The sequence below is a fragment of the Panulirus ornatus genome, chromosome 67 (genome assembly GCF_036320965.1).
Source record: "Panulirus ornatus isolate Po-2019 chromosome 67, ASM3632096v1, whole genome shotgun sequence".
NCBI classification, from domain to species: domain Eukaryota; kingdom Metazoa; phylum Arthropoda; class Malacostraca; order Decapoda; family Palinuridae; genus Panulirus; species Panulirus ornatus.
This window is the reverse complement of record NC_092290.1, coordinates 7,796,757-7,811,382: the sequence shown is the minus strand read 5'-3', so window position 1 is coordinate 7,811,382 and position 14,626 is coordinate 7,796,757. Positions and strand designations below refer to the sequence as shown.

At 41.1% G+C, this 14,626-nt stretch overlaps 1 protein-coding gene and 1 pseudogene across 1 annotated transcript in view; one reads left to right on the top strand and one right to left on the bottom strand.

The window, feature by feature from the left end:
* Positions 1–14,626, top strand: part of LOC139747206 (uncharacterized) — a 155,319-nt gene that overhangs the window by 86,686 nt on the left and 54,007 nt on the right. The gene's annotated exons all lie outside the window — the stretch shown is intronic.
* The window catches only part of LOC139747204 (rab proteins geranylgeranyltransferase component A 1-like), a 127,057-nt pseudogene that overhangs the window by 103,745 nt on the left and 8,686 nt on the right, over positions 1–14,626 (bottom strand).

The following is a 14,626-nucleotide window of genomic DNA, read 5'->3' as shown; positions in this document are numbered from 1 at the left end:
GAGTAGAAGAGTACTGGAGAGAGAAAAATGGTGGAATAAAGCATGGAATGGTGTATGTGAGGGAGGCTTGTAAGGACAGGGATACGTGGAGACTTCTGCTGTGGCCATCTCCTTATTGGGAGCTCCCGATGGGAATGGGCATCAGAGATACAGATAGATAAAAACCTAATATTCCTTACATACACGTAATAAATCATCCCTTTCCCACACTTGTTAACAAGTAACTCACAAAGATTTTTGGGACAAACACCAGAGCCTGCACCAACTTCAATGATAGTAACTGGCTGGGGGTTCCCATCCTTTGCAGGAAGACGAAGTAAGGTAAGCTGTTCTTTTTCATTGCACAAGATGGATCTAGAAAAAGGAAGGTTTCATATTAATCTCATGAAATTCTAGGACCAGGATTGCCTTCTGTTGAACTTTTCTCTTTCTCAAGTTCTGAACACAGTTATATTTCACTCCAAATCTGTTAAGTACGAGATATGCCACTCAAATACCTGTCAGTAATAAATATTCCTCGAGATATGTTCTGCTGTGGCTTTGAATTCCTGAACGCAGCATATTCCTGTGGTGCATACGATGCTTCCATCAACACATGTGAACACTTAAAACGATGACCTTCTGACAACAAGTCACAGCAAGAGTTCTGAGAATCAATGATGAGTGATGACACTGGTGTTCGCAATACATACGTTCCTTCAAACACTGCACATAATCTGCAAAGGGATGGGAAAGTATTTTCCAACCTCTTCCTCTAAGCATTTTTCCCCTTCCTTTTTCTTTCACTAATTCCCCTTTCTCTGCTCTTTAAACTACTATAAGAAGCAATGAAACTCTAAACAGAAGGCTGTACAAATGACTACAAACAATTCCAAATGAACCCAAGATTGACAACTGTACTGCATATGGTAGCAGAGATTAACAGTCAGGAGAAACAATATATCTATATTCATTTATATTTAGTTACAATACTTAACCAAAGGCAAAGGGGATAAGAGTGAGTGCTCAAATTACAGAGGTATAAGTTTGTTGAGTATTCCTGGTAAATTATATGGGAGGGTATTGATTGAGAGGGTGAAGGCATGTACAGAGCATCAGATTGGGGAAGAGCAGTGTGGTTTCAGAAGTGGTAGAGGATGTGTGGATCAGGTGTTTGCTTTGAAGAATGTATGTGAGAAATACTTAGAAAAGCAAATGGATCTGTATGTAGCATTTATGGATCTGGAGAAGGTATATGATAGAGTTGATAGAGATGCTCTGTGGAAGGTATTAAGAATATATGGTGTGGGAGGCAAGTTGTTAGAAGCAGTGAAAAGTTTTTATCGAGGATGTAAGGCATGTATACATGTAGGAAGAGAGGAAAGTGATTGGTTCTCAGTGAATGTAGGTTTGTGGCAGGGGTGTGTGATGTCTCCATGGTTGTTTAATTTGTTTATGGATGGGGTTGTTAGGGAGGTAAATGCAAGAGTTTTGGAAAGAGGGGCAAGTATGAAGTCTGTTGGGGATGAGAGAGCTTGGGAAGTGAGTCAGTTGTTGTTCGCTGATGATACAGCGCTGGTGGCTGATTCATGTGAGAAACTGCAGAAGCTGGTGACTGAGTTTGGTAAAGTGTGTGAAAGAAGAAAGTTAAGAGTAAATGTGAATAAGAGCAAGGTTATTAGGTACAGTAGGGTTGAGGGTCAAGTCAATTGGAAGGTAAGTTTGAATGGAGAAAAACTGGAGGAAGTAAAGTGTTTTAGATATCTGGGAGTGGATCTGGCAGCGGATGGAACCATGGAAGTGGAAGTGGATCATAGGGTGGGGGAGGGGGCGAAAATCCTGGGAGCCTTGAAGAATGTGTGGAAGTCGAGAACATTATCTCGGAGAGCAAAAATGGGTATGTTTGAAGGAATAGTGGTTCCAACAATGTTGTATGGATGCGAGGCGTGGGCTATGGATAGAGTTGTGCGCAGGAGGATGGATGTGCTGGAAATGAGATGTTTGAGGACAATGTGTGGTGTGAGGTGGTTTGATCGAGTAAGTAACGAAAGGGTAAGAGAGATGTGTGGAAATAAAAAGTGCGTGGTTGAGAGAGCAGAAGAGGGTGTTTTGAAATGGTTTGGGCACATGGAGAGAATGAGTGAGGAAAGATTGACCAAGAGGATATATGTGTCGGAGGTGGAGGGAACGAGGAGAAGTGGGAGACCAAATTGGAGGTGGAAAGATGGAGTGAAAAAGATTTTGTGTGATCGGGGCCTGAACATGCAGGAGGGTGAAAGGAGGGCAAGGAATAGAGTGAATTGGATCGATGTGGTATACCGGGGTTGATGTGCTGTCAGTGGATTGAATCAGGGCATGTGAAGCGTCTGGCGTAAACCATGGAAAGCTGTGTAGGTATGTATATTTGCATGTGAGTATGTGTATGGGGGTGGGTTGGGCCATTTCTTTCATCTGTTTCCTTGCGCTACCTCGCAAAGGCGGGAGACAGCGACAAAGCAAAAAAAAAAAAACTTAACCACCGTCTCCCGCGTCAGTGAGGTAGCACAAGGTAACAGACAAGGAAAGGCCCAACCCATCCACATACACATATATATACATGTGGGTATATATATAATATATAGTGAGTACTACACACTGCACTGATATTAGCAGATGGATATGCAAAAAATAAGATACTGACTGGGGAAATAATGGAATCCCACGGAAGAGGAGAGAATGAATGAGGAGAAAGTAAGAAAATATCGAAGAAAATCCAAATTCTATTTGAATACACGAACAAAGCAAAGAATATAAAATCGAAGACTGGACTATTTACAAAAAGTACATTTTTTTTTAAATACCTTATGTAAATATGCAATATCTAAAATAAATGCAGAACAGTTACCTATGTTGACATATCATATGAGAATGAAGGCTATCTAAGTTTGACTTTCTTGTAACCCCAAGCTAGTTTTCAGGAGGAAATTCTACCCTATTCAAGTCTGAATTATAGGGTGTTGAGTTTGTATTATTTCACACAGGCTGCTAAGTTTGACCTATTTCATATGAAAGTTCATTCTTAGGCTCAAACAGCAAACAAAATCTCCACAAATGGTAAACACAAATTTAACTATTTCTTACTTGCAAAATGCCTGTGGAAGCTCTCCACACCCATACATGGAGAATAAGAAGGGTGTTGTCCCATATCGCCCTAGACTTGTAAGGAACAACTTCATTTTCTCTAACTCTTCTCTGCAAGGCACATCCTCAGACATCATGGCGATAGACTCCGTGACAAAGTGAATAAGATTATCCGTAAGCTTGCGAGACCTTAGGAAGTCAACAAATGACTTGTCTGCATACTCTGAGAGAAAAGATTCTATGTATATCTTAGGGAACAATTCACCTCTATCTATACTTCACAAGTCCTTTTCTGCAACACAGCAAGAAAGCTTATGGAAACTATCCGTACATGTATAAGGATTCCTCCACATTTACTCTTCTCAGGTACACATGCATCTCAAACATCATGATTATGATCATTATGCATTTTCACCATACATACCACCAACTGTCACTTGAATATCCTGTTATCTGATAACCTATCTTCCCACACACAAAAAATATCAGACTTTCCTCCTGCAACAACTAACTGCTGCTTAACATTCTACTATCTATAGTTAACGAAGCTTTGCTCCCTTCCATCCAATGACAGTGGTGCAAAAAAATTTGTTGACGGGATGGTAGATATAGGGTGTTTAGGAAGAGAGGGTATGTGAAACGAGTCTCAGCAAAAATCAAAATGGCAACCAATTGCAAAAGAAATTTTTTTTTTTTTTTTTTTGTCGCTGTCTCCCGCGTTTGCGAGGTAGTGCAAGGAAACAGACGAAAGAAATGGCCCAACCCACCCCCATACACATGTATATACATACGTCCACACACGCAAATATACATACCTACACAGCTTTCCATGGTTTACCCCAGACGCTTCACATGCCTTGATTCAATCCACTGACAGCACGTCAACCCCGGTATACCACATCACTCCAATTCACTCTATTCCTTGCCCTCCTTTCACCCTCCTGCATGTTCAGGCCCCGATCACACAAAATCTTTTTCACTCCATCTTTCCACCTCCAATTTGGTCTCCCTCTTCTCCTCGTTCCCTCCACCTCCGACACATATATCCTCTTGGTCAATCTTTCCTCACTCATTCTCTCCATGTGACCAAACCATTTCAAAACACCCTCTTCTGCTCACTCAACCACGCTCTTTTTATTTCCACACATCTCTCTTACCCTTACGTTACTTACTCGATCAAACCACCTCACACCACACATTGTCCTCAAACATCTCATTTCCAGCACATCCATCCTCCTGCGCACAACTCTATCCATAGTCCACGCCTCGCAACCATACAACATTGTTGGAACCACTATTCCTTCAAACATACCCATTTTTGCTCTCCGAGATAATGTTCTCGACTTCCACACATTCTTCAAGGCTCCCAGAATTTTCGCCCCCTCCCCCACCCTATGATCCACTTCCGCTTCCATGGTTCCATCCGCTGCCAGATCCACTCCCAGATATCTAAAACACTTCACTTCCTCCAGTTTTTCTCCATTCAAACTCACCTCCCAATTGACTTGACCCTCAACCCTACTGTACCTAATAACCTTGCTCTTATTCACATTTACTCTTAACTTTCTTCTTTCACACACTTTACCAAACTCAGTCACCAGCTTCTGCAGTTTCTCACAAGAATCAGCCACCAGCGCTGTATCATCAGCGAACAACAACTTACTCACTTCCCAAGCTCTCTCATCCCCAACAGACTTCATACTTGCCCCTCTTTCCAAAACTCTTGCATTCACCTCCCTAACAACCCCATCCATAAACAAATTAAACAACCATGGAGACATCACACACCCCTGCCGCAAACCTACATTCACTGAGAACCAATCACTCTCCTCTCTTCCTACACGTACACATGCCTTACATCCTCGATAAAAACTTTTCACTGCTTCTAACAACTTGCCTCCCACACCATATATTCTTAATACCTTCCACAGAGCATCTCTAACTCTATATGACTTGAGTATAATGGTAAGTTGTATGTGGTGATTGAGGAAGGTGGCAAGCAAAGAACTTCAAATTGGGGAAGAATAATGTGGACTCAAGAAAGGGTGGGGATATGTGTATCTGGTGTTTGCTTTGAAGATTGTGTGCAAGAAATACTTAAGAGAAACAAAAGGATCTATATATGGCATTTATGAATCTAGACAAAGTGTATAATTGCAATGATAATGCTCAATGAAAGGTGTTTCAAATATATAGTGCACGAGGAAAGCTGCTAGAAGTAACAAAGTTTCATATGTATTCAATTCCCAATACATTTAATCAAATTAAAGAGTCAAAGACATGGCAATAATATAAATAATATATTCAATTGATGAGCTTACCTTGCAGCTGTTCTGGATTATCATCATAACTGTGACAGAACTCTAGAAACTTCATTAAGAGTCTCTTCTCTACTAAGGAGACACTGCTAGTGGTGAAGACGTCACTGCAGGAACAGGGGACCACCAGCAGTTCACCTTCTTTCTTGTCGGATGGTCACCAAGTTAGGACACGAGTGATGCACTTGAATTCTGCATACCTGTAAATTTCCAATGTCATAGACTGTGGTCTACAAAAAAATTCAACATTATCCATTTGTCAAGAAATTGAGTAGAGTACTGAACCCCATTAGGATATGGCACAATAAACTGTAACTTACATATGTATAAAGAGAGCAACTAAAGGATTCCCCTATTTCTCTCCCTCCAGTACTCTTCCACTGCATTTCTCCCAGTCACTGGTAAAACAAGAAAGCAAATATGAACATTGGTGAAAAGACCAAATGGGGAAGTGGTAACAAGCAGTGATGAGGTGTAGAGATGGAATGAGTATTCTGAAGCATTGTTAAATGTGCTTGATGATAGGGAAGCAGATGTAGGGTGTTTGGGTTGGGGAGGTATGTGTAGGGAGAGAGTCATGGCATGCAGTTCGGTGAAGAGAGAAGAGGTGATGAAAGCCATATGTAAGAAGAAATGTGGCTAGGCAGCTGGAGTGAATGGGGTTGCTGGTGAATTTCTTCACAAAAGGGTTGACTATATTGTTGACTGGTTAGTTACGTTTCAGTATATGTACAGATCATGGTGAGGTGCCTGAGGATTGGCAGACAGCATGTATAGTGCCACTATATAAAGAAAAAGGAAACATATAAATATGAGTGACTGAAGAGGAAATAAGTCTGTTAAGTGTTCATGGTAAGTAGTAAGGAAGGGTTGTGATTGAGAGGGAGGTGGCATGCACAGAGAATCAGACTGAGGAGGAACCTGTGACTTCACCAAAAAATATCAAATTTCTTTACCTTTCTGACATCTTTTATAAACCACAACAAACTCAATTCTAATTCTCTCTGCCTTCTTCCTTTTATTGTACTCATTCACTGACTCCATCACTGCGGATTACACAAAACCCTTTGAAACACTGTTCCATACCGATTAAAGAACCTGACTCCATCATTGTGGATTACACAAAACCCTTTGCAACACTGTTCCATACCGATGAAAGCACTTCATTTTCATGTCTACAAATTTTGTGCACTTCTGTATAACAACCATGTTTCTCTCTCATTCAGGGGTTTGATATTTTCCTATTATTTCTTCCCCTACCACATATTCAATATCAAGCACTGTATGATCACTATTCCTAAGTATGTCTTCCACTTCCTGGCAATGGCATATCAAGTATTGTATGATAACTGTTCCTGAGAGTGTTTCTTCCACCTCCTGGCTATGGTAGTGAGATCATTTTTACAAAGATTGGGTCTTCTACTTCCAGGGTATTGCACTTATGATTGCTATTCCTAAGACTGGGTCTTCTACTTCCAGGATGCTGCACACAAAAATGAAATGTAGTATCAGTTGTGCATCTCCCGTCTTACTAAGGTGCTCATGGTGACAGGTAGTACTTAAAGTTTACTTATCTACAATGAAAGAATTTGTCTCCACAATAAAAAGAGTGTGGTTGTGAGAGCAGAAGAGGGTGTTTTGAAATGGTTTGGCCACATGGAGAGAATGAGTGAGGAAAGATTGACAAAGAGGACATATGTATCAGAAGTGGAGGGAACAAGTCGAAGTGGGAGACCAAACTAGAGGTGGAAGGATAGAATGAAAAAGATTTTGAGCGATCGGGGCCTGAACATGCACGAGGGTGAAAAGCATGCAAGGAATAGAGTGAATTGAAACAAATTGGTAAACCGGGGTCAAAGTGCTGTCAATGGATTGAACCAGGGCATCTGAAGCGTCTGGGGTAAACCATGGAAAGTTTTGTGGGGCCTGGAGGTGGAAAGGGAGCTATGATTTGGTGTTTTCCTGGCACTACCCAGGATAGTGATGGGCAAGGATGAAGGCAAGCACATATGTATATATAAATGTGTATATATGTATATGTCCATGTATGGGCATTCATGTATATACATGTGTCTGTGGGTGGATGGGCCATTCTTCGTCTGTTTCTTGGCATCATAAGAACATGAGTAATGGGGATACCTACCTGGCAACATTTGAGGAGATGAGAAGCTCAACTAGAGGGCCTCGGGAGAACAGCAACTGTAAGGGAAGATGATATGAGAATTACTCCTTCTCTTTTAAATCATTGTGAACGACACATGAAAAAAGTAAGTAATGAGTTTAGATACTTTTCTATTTGAACTGTAAGCAACTTCAGTCTTGACCATTATTTTCACATCAAACTGCACATACAGAATGGTTAATATAAATAAATGTTTGTGTGTAATGCATGAGTACAAGTAGGATGAGAGGAGAGTGAATTGTTCCAAGTGAAGGTTAGTCTGCAGAAGGGGTGTGTAATGTCTCCATGGTTATTGATTTATGGATGGTGTTGTGAGGGAGGCAAATGTGAAAGTCTTAGAGGGGTGAGGATGCAGTCTAGGGAATGAGAGGGCTTGGAAAGTGAGTTAATTGCTGTTTGCTAATGATACAACAATGGTGGCAGATTCAAGTATGAAACTGCAAAAGTTAATGACTGAGTTAGGAAGGATGGGTGAGAGGAAGTTGAGAGTATATGTGTATATAAGCAAGCTTATTTGGTTCAGCAGAGACGAGGGACAGGTTAGCTGTGGTGTGTTTGATCAGAGAAAATTTAGAAAAAGTGAAATGTTTTAGATAGTTGGGAGTGTACATGGCAGCAAATGGGTCCATAAAAGTGGAAGAGAGTCACTTGGTGGGTAAGGGGATAAAGGCTCTGGGAGCACTAGAGAATGTGAGGAAAGAGAGATTGTTATCTGGGAGAGCTATCTACTCTTTTAACAAGTTTTTAGCTTAATTTTCAAACTGTCCTCTGGTTGCTCTACCCCTATATCTCTCGAACTGTTCACTGTCCATGTCTTTGATCCACTTAAAAAAATTAAAGGCTGTAATCAGGTCACTCCTCACTCTTCCAAATTGGGAATAACTAAAGCCTTTAGGTGAACGTGGAGTGGAGTGGAGTGGAGTGATTAAAGATTTTAGAAATATTATCAATGGAGAGCTAAATTCTATGCATAAAAAAAGTATTTCTACTCTGCATGAAACTGAGAAAGTACTATATGGCTGGCCTTACACTCCCAGTCAATTCTAATTTCACAGTGAAAAACTTTTGTTCAACATTGCCAAACATTGTTCAAAGGTGCTCATGACAGTGTGTGCTTATCTTCAGTTTAATACTAAAGCAGCACAGTCACCTACTTTCTCCTACATACCTTAGGAGCAAGATCCAGATTAAATTTTCTTGATAGATTCATCATTCTCTCTTGAGACCATTTTTCTTCAACCTCTTCTTTAGGAACACTGTCTTTGGTTTTGGGTTCTGCGTCCTTTTTCTCATTTGAACCTACACCTGGGTCATCTGCACCACTAGTCTGGCTGTCACTACTTGCACTTGGTGGTGTCACCTTTTCTTTGTCAGAGGAAGATTCCGGTGGTTTGTCATTCACAGAACTCGATGTACTTGCGGACAGACAGGGTTCTATCACTTTTCTGAAAAGAATAACATTGTCTAAAAGTCAACAAATAAATACCAGCATAATAGACTAATTATCAATCATAAATACAGGATGACAGACATCAAAAAATATGGTAAGGCTCAAAAATGAAATGCTGAAAGGTATGGATGAATGAGGTGTGACAAGAGATGAAAAGTTCAAGTATGAGTCAAATGTCTAGAAGATTACAGACCTGCATACATATTCTTATATGGCGCTGTTCTCTGTTGTGGTAATAAAACACGGATATATCCTGGGAATACATGTCTGGGAAATATTCAGCATAGGCCATTCTGCTATGAATGTGAGACTGTCTACACTATGTAAACAAAAATCCACAGAAATAAAGCTGTGGCTCACTACTGCTGAACAGCACCATGAAAGTATCACATCTCATATCACTGGACTGGGAAAAGATCAAAATTCAAAGTAAAGTTGATGCTGAATGTGTATTGCTATCGCATCATCATAAAGTTGAAAAATTGTAAGTCAGGGGACATCTGTACCTGGTATTACTGTAACATCAACTCTCTCTTAGAAACCCCACATTACAGGAATAGCTAAGTCTGCCTCTAAGAAACTGGGTGTCCTGTTTTAATGTCGAAACTTCTTTTCTACTGAACAGTTGCTCCATCTTTAAAAGGGATTGACTCATCTTTGTATGGAGTACTGCTCTCACATTTGGAATGGTTCTAGCTCTGGATCCTTACTTGACAGACTTGTCGAAAGTGGTCTAGCTTATAACTGCCCTATGCTGCAATGTTAGTTCACTCTCCCTCTTCTACAGGTATTACTTAAGTTTTTGCTCCTAAGAGCTGGCTGCTTGTATGCCCCCACCACCAGTGAGACCTCCCAATACTAGGCAAGCTGTTGTGTCACATGATTACTGCGTGGCCATTGGTAACTAAACAGCGGGCAGTTTTGATACCTGTTTCTTTCCCTACATGTCAAAGCTTTGGAACTCTACCTTCTCAAGTCTTTCCCAATAACTATGGCCTGGCATATTTCACAAGACAAGTCTTTCATGTCCTCCAAAATTCATAAATACTTTTCCTTGTCTTTTCTTTTTCCATTTCACAATTCTCTATATATCTCAATTAAGGCCTAGCCTTGATGGGGACTTTTGTCCATGACTGGTGCCTTTAACAAAAAAAAGATATTTTACCCTTTATTAATCTATCAGGTAAGGAATGGGGAAATGGCACTCATGATGAACACAGGAAGATAAGTGATCTAACTTCAGAAGATGTCAAGAGTGATAACATCAGATGTCTAACAAAATAAAGGTGTAGGCTGGTGAAAATGAGATGAAAACATTTTTCATATTTTGTTGTTTACGATGACTCGAAGATATGTCAGTCCTCACTTACGGAACATGCCATGCCAGTTTGACTTTGGAGTAAGCTTTCTGGGGGTCAAATGTTGTGACTAGCCTCTCTCCTTCTTCCAAATCACAGGTTCCTAAAAATGGGGAAAATAAATCACATCAAAAAGGAATTCTTATAATGACTTCCATGTTTTTAGATACATCCTAAATGACATTTTCCTCTGAACTCCTCACAGCAAATAAATCGAGTAGTATCTTTCATTCGACTCATCATCCCTACCTTCTGTACTTCAACTGGTCCCCTTCTATAAAATCACCCACTTCTTTCCCTAACTGATTTCTCTCTAAATATACCCTCACCTAAAGATTCTTGTTGTTTTCTCAACCAGTAACTTTCCAGTAACTCTCCTTCTTAGTCTTGCCTACTATTTCTCATAAAACAATGTGTAGATTCTAAAAGTTTCTGAATCACAAAAATTCAAATGGTTTTGAACATCAATTTCCCACAATTGCTTGTAGATTTATGTGCTGAAAAAGGACTGGTGATTGGGAATACCTGCTTGAGGTATGTATATTTGCGTGTGTGGACGTGTATGTATATACATGTGTATGTGGGTGGGTTGGGCCATTCTTTCGTCTGTTTCCTTGCGCTACCTCACTAATGCAGGAGACAGCGACACAGCAAAATAATAATAATATATATAAACATGTCAATTTTGGCACTTGCCACCACGAATGTTAACTTAGGTCAAATTTCAAAAGCTCATCTTCATTCAATACAACTATTTTACCTAATTTTACATCACAAACCAAATCTTAACCCATATTTTACACAGCCCTCACTAATATCACCCATCACTCGGATCTTTCACAACAATTAACACTTCCATATACTTTCTCCATCTGTTAAGACACTCTCAAAAACACACCCCAATACCACCGTAAAATCACTTCCTCTACACATCTAAATCAATTTATTATTTTATTTTATTATACTTTGTCGCTGTCTCCCGCGTTTGCGAGGTAGCGCAAGGAAACAGACGAAAGAAATGGCCCAAACCCCCCCCCCCCATACACATGTATATACATACGTCCACACACGCAAATATACATACCTACACAGCTTTCCATGGTTTACCCCAGACGCTTCACATGCCCTGCTTCAATCCACTGACAGCACGTCAACCCCGGTATACCACATCGCTCCAATTCACTCTATTCCTTGCCCTCCTTTCACCCTCCTGCATGTTCAGGCCCCAATCACACAAAATCTTTTTCACTCCATCTTTCCACCTCCAATTTGGTCTCCCTCTTCTCCTTGTTCCCTCCACCTCCGACACATATATCCTCTTGGTCAATCTTTCCTCACTCATCCTCTCCATGTGCCCAAACCACTTCAAAACACCCTCTTCTGCTCTCTCAACCACGCTCTTTTTATTTCCACACATCTCTCTTATCCTTACGTTACTCACTCGATCAAACCACCTCACACCACACATTGTCCTCAAACATCTCATTTCCAGCACATCCATCCTCCTGCGCACAACTCTATCCATAGCCCACGCCTCGCAACCATACAACATTGTTGGAACCACTATTCCTTCAAACATACCCATTTTTGCTTTCCGAGATAATGTTCTCGACTTCCACACATTCTTCAAGGCCCCCAGGATTTTCGCCCCCTCCCCCACCCTATGATCCACTTCCGCTTCCATGGTTCCATCCGCTGCCAGATCCACTCCCAGATATCTAAAACACTTTACTTCCTCCAGTTTTTCTCCATTCAAACTCACCTCCCAATTGACTTGACCCTCAACCCTACTGTACCTAATAACCTTGCTCTTATTCACATTTACTCTTAACTTTCTTCTTCCACACACTTTTCCAAACTCAGTCACCAGCTTCTGCAGTTTCTCACATGAATCAGCCACTAGCGCTGTATCATCAGCGAACAACAACTGACTCACTTCCCAAGCTCTCTCATCCCCAACAGACTTCATACTTGCCCCTCTTTCCAAAACTCTTGCATTTACCTCCCTAACAACCCCATCCATAAACAAATTAAACAACCATGGAGACATCACACACCCCTGCCGCAAACCTACATTCACTGAGAACCAATCACTTTCCTCTCTTCCTACACATACACATGCCTTACATCCTCGATAAAAACTTTTCACTGCTTCTAACAACTTTCCTCCCACACAATATATTCTTAATACCTTCCACAGAGCATCTCTATCAACTCTATCATATGCCTTCTCCAGATCCATAAATGCTACATACAAATCCATTTGCTTTTCTAAGTATTTCTCACATACATTCTTCAAAGCAAACACCTGATCCACACATCCTCTACCACTTCTGAAACCACACTGCTCTTCCCCAATCTGATGCTCTGTACATGCCTTCACCCTCTCAATCAATACCCTCCCATATAATTTACCAGGAATACTCAACAAACTTATACCTCTGTAATTTGAGCACTCACTCTTATCCCCTTTGCCTTTGTACAATGGCACTATGCACGCATTCCGCCAATCCTCAGGCACCTCACCATGAGTCATACATACATTAAATAACCTTACCAACCAGTCAACAATACAGTCACCCCCTTTTTTAATAAATTCCACTGCAATACCATCCAAACCCGCTGCCTTGCCGGCTTTCATTTTCTGCAAAGCTTTCACTACCTCTTCTCTGTTTACCAAATCATTTTCCCTAACCCTCTCACTTTGCACACCACCTCGACCAAAACACCCTATATCTGCCACTCTATCATCAAACACATTCAACAAACCTTCAAAATACTCACTCCATCTCCTTCTCACATCACCACTACTTGTTATCACCTCCCCACTTGCGCCCTTCACCGAAGTTCCCATTTGCTCCCTTGTCTTACGCACTTCATTTACCTCCTTCCAGAACATCTTTTTATTCTCCCTAAAATTTAATGATACTCTCTCACCCCAACTCTCATTTGCCCTTTTTTTCACCTCTTGCACCTTTCTCTTGACCTCCTGTCTCTTTCTTTTATACATCTCCCACTCAATTGCATTTTTTCCCTGCAAAAATCGTCCAAATGCCTCTCTCTTCTCTTTCACTAATACTCTTACTTCTTCATCCCACCACTCACTACCCTTTCTAATCAACCCACCTCCCACTCTTCTCATGCCACAAGCATCTTTTGCGCAATCCATCACTGATTCCCTAAATACATCCCATTCCTCCCCCACTCCCCTTACTTCCATTGTTCTCACCTTTTTCCATTCTGTACTCAGTCTCTCCTGGTACTTCCTCACACAGGTCTCCTTCTCAAGCTCACTTACTCTCACCAACCTCTTCACCCCAACATTCACTCTTCTTTTCTGAAAACCCATACAAATCTTCACCTTAGCCTCCACAAGATAATGATCAGACATCCCTCCAGTTGCACCTCTCAGCACATTAACATCCAAAAGTCTCTCTTTCGCACGCCTGTCAATTAACACGTAATCCAATAACGCTCTCTGGCCATCTCTCCTACTTACATAAGTATACTTATGTATATCTCGCTTTTTAAACCAGGTATTCCCAATCATAAATCTACAAGCTCTTCACCATTTCCATTTACAACACTGAACACCCCATGTATACCAATTATTCCCTCAACTGCCACATTACTCACCTTTGCATTCAAATCACCCATCACTATGACCCGGTCTCGTGCATCAAAACCACTAACACACTCATTCAGCTGCTCCCAAAACACTTGCCTCTCTTGATCTTTCTTCTCATGCCCAGGTGCATATGCACCAATAATCACCCACCTCTCTCCATCAACTTTCAGTTTTACCCATATTAATCGAGAATTTACTTTCTTACACTCTATCACATACTCCCACAACTCCTGTTTCAGGAGTATTGCTACTCCTTCCCTTGCTCTTGTCCTCTCACTAACCCCTGACTTTACTCCCCAGACATTCCCAAACCACTCTTCCCCTTTACCCTTGAGCTTCGTTTCACTCAGAGCCAAAACATCCAGGTTCCTTTCCTCAAACATACTACCTATCTCTCCTTTTTTCACATCTTGGTTACATCCACACACATTTAGGCACCCCACTCTGAGCCTTCGAGGAGGATGAGCACTCCCCGCGTGACTCCTTCTTCTGTTTCCCATTTTAGAAAGTTAATACAAGGAGGGGAGGATTTCTGGCCCCCCGCTCCCGTCCCCTCTAGTCGCTTTCTACAACACGCGAGGAATCAATTAA